The sequence below is a fragment of the Octopus bimaculoides genome, chromosome 7, assembly GCF_001194135.2.
Source record: "Octopus bimaculoides isolate UCB-OBI-ISO-001 chromosome 7, ASM119413v2, whole genome shotgun sequence".
Lineage (NCBI taxonomy): Eukaryota > Metazoa > Mollusca > Cephalopoda > Octopoda > Octopodidae > Octopus > Octopus bimaculoides.
Window position 1 is genome coordinate 98,540,364 of NC_068987.1, and position 2,801 is coordinate 98,543,164.

The 2,801-nt window shown below is 37.7% G+C and overlaps 1 protein-coding gene across 2 annotated transcripts in view; it reads left to right on the plus strand.

Annotated features, from left to right (window-relative positions):
* The window catches only part of LOC106868422 (uncharacterized), a 148,939-nt gene that overhangs the window by 6,307 nt on the left and 139,831 nt on the right, over positions 1-2,801 (plus strand). The gene's annotated exons all lie outside the window — the stretch shown is intronic.

The window sequence follows — 2,801 nt, forward strand, 5'->3', positions numbered from 1 at the left end:
ATATATATATATATATATATATATAACTGTTATCGTTGCTTTAGGAGATATTATTGTGAGGTAACTATGTACAGCGCGTGGCGTAATGATCGTGAGGTTGTGAGTTCGATTTCTGGTGGTGCGTTGTGTCCTTGAGCAAGACACTTTATTTCACGTTGCTCCAGTCCATCCGGCAGACAAACATGAGTAGTATATGTATTTCAAAGGGCCAGCCTTGTGTCACACTGAATCCGCCGAAAATTACAATAATGGTACGCGTGTCTGTGAGGTTCTCAGTCAGTTTTGAGCAGGCTGTTAGGTTGATCGGATCAACTGGAACCCTCGTCGTTGTAACCGACGGAGTGTCAGTTAATTTTATACATACAAGAAGGCATATATTAATGTACAACAACTTATAGGAATATGCAATACGCTCCATCATATCTCTCCCAAATCATCAGGCTGTACCGTAAGTGTCAAATATTGGTATGTTGTGACGTTGAAGATCGCATTTATCTACCTGTGTTTGTGCGTGTGTGTGCATATCTCTCTCTCTCTCTCTTTCTCTCTCTCTCTCTCTCAGTCCCCTCTCTATCTCTCTCTTACCCCCCCCTCTCTCTATATATATATATAATTAGCTGTAATTGTTGCTTTAGGAGATTTTATTGTGAGGTAACTATGTAATGATCGTAAGGTTGTGAGTTCGATATATATTTATATATATATATATTCTGTGGTAGAAAGCTTGCTTGACACGCGGGCGGCCTGGGTTCGATTCCCGACCGATGCACAGGTTAATTTTTATAGCCAGTACTCCAACATGGTCGCAGTCAAATGACAAAAACAAGTAAAAGAATAAAAGAATACAAGAATATATGCATATGTGTACATATATATATGGAGAGAGAGAGAGTGAGAGAAAGAGAAAGAGAGAGAGAGAGAGAGAGAGAGAGAGAGAGAGAGAGCATGTTATGAATATATACGCTGTAGTATATAAGTATTCGCTTAAAAAGGAACAATACCCTTGTATTCGAATGAGACTTAAACATTTGCCTACCCACACACATGTGCATAAACGTGTTAAAATGTATTCATTCACTATTTCTATTCACCTCTGACCATCCGTGTCTATATGTTTATAATTTATGCATATATGTCTATAATTTATGCATATATGTTAACAATTTATGCTTATATGTTCATAATTTATGAACATTGCAGGTATACAAATTTACCCGATGATAACTATTAACAAAGATAAAAAAAAACAAAGAAAAAACACAGAAACGAACTTACTTCTACTGCAGTCAGGATTCACAGACGTTTATATAGACCAGCGTTTGTCTAATATCCGTATCTATCTATCTATCTATCTATCTATCTATCTATCTATCTATCTATCCATAAAGACACACAGAGACATATGCAAATGAATGCACACACATACGTATGTATATATATATATGTGTTTATGTGTGTATGTGTGTATGTGTTTATGTATGTATGTATGTATGCATGCATGTATGTGTGTGTGTATTGTTTTATAGAAATCATTTTAATTATTTCGTCTTTTACTCTTTGCTTGTTCCAGTCACTTGTCTGCGGCCATGCTGGAGCACCACCTTCAACAATTCGCACGAATCGACCCCAATACTTATTTCTTAAAGCCAGGTGGTTATTCTATCACACATTTTTGCCGAACCGCTATTCTAAGCGGGCGTAAACACACCAGCACCGGTTGTCAAGCAGTGGTGGGGAGGACAAACACAAACAGAAAGACACACATAAACACATATGAATTTGGGGCCTCTTTCAGTTTCCGTCTATGAAATCCACTCACAAGGCTTTAGTCGACCCGAGTCTACAACAGAAGGTACTTGACAAAGGTGCCACATAGAGGGACTGAACCCAGAACCATGTGGTTGGGGAGCAAACGTCTTACGACAGACACTCGCCTGCGCTTATATTGTGTATAACCATAAAATAAAATAGTTACCTGCATGGGTATCCACTGTTGTTATTCGGCAGTTAATATTTCTAGCGGTATTTCGTCTGCCGTTACGTTCTGAGTTCAAACTCCGCCGCGGTCGACTTTGCCTCTCATTCTTTCGGGGTCGATTAAATAAGCACCAGTTAATCACTGGGGTTGATGTAATCGACTCAATCCCCTTGTCTGTCCCTGTTTGTTCCCTCTATGTTTAGCCCCCTGTGGGCAATAAAGAAATAAATATTTATCATTTGTTATGTTGTTAACGCATAATGGAAACCCTTTATGACTGGCCTGTAATGTCAACAAAGAAACTAAGGAGCAGACCTCAGGGAGGCATTGAGAGGAATTCTGTTATTCCTTACAGTTCTATATTTAAGAGATGAGGAATTATGTACATTATTTACATTATTTACATTTGACGGATATTTGTCCTCATCTTGTTTGTTGTTAACACAAAGTTTCGGGCATATAGCGTAGTGGTTAAGAGCGCGGGCTACTAACCCAAAGATTCCGAGTTCAATTCCAGGCAGTGACGTGAATAATAATAATAATAATAATAATAATAATAATAATAATAATAATAATAATAATAATAATAACATCGAAAAATACCTTAGGAATTAGAACCCAAGTTCGAAATTTCCCCAAGACACCTGATGGAGCCTGGAGAGTATATCAGCCAAAACATTGTGTTAAGAACAAACAAGAGGAGGACAAATGTCCGTCAAATATAAATAATAGAAATAATCTGTTATTCCTTGCTCTACACATTGATGTCATTAGGGAATGTTATCTGCTTCATGAATAGTTGTAATCTCGAAATGGGAGGCGA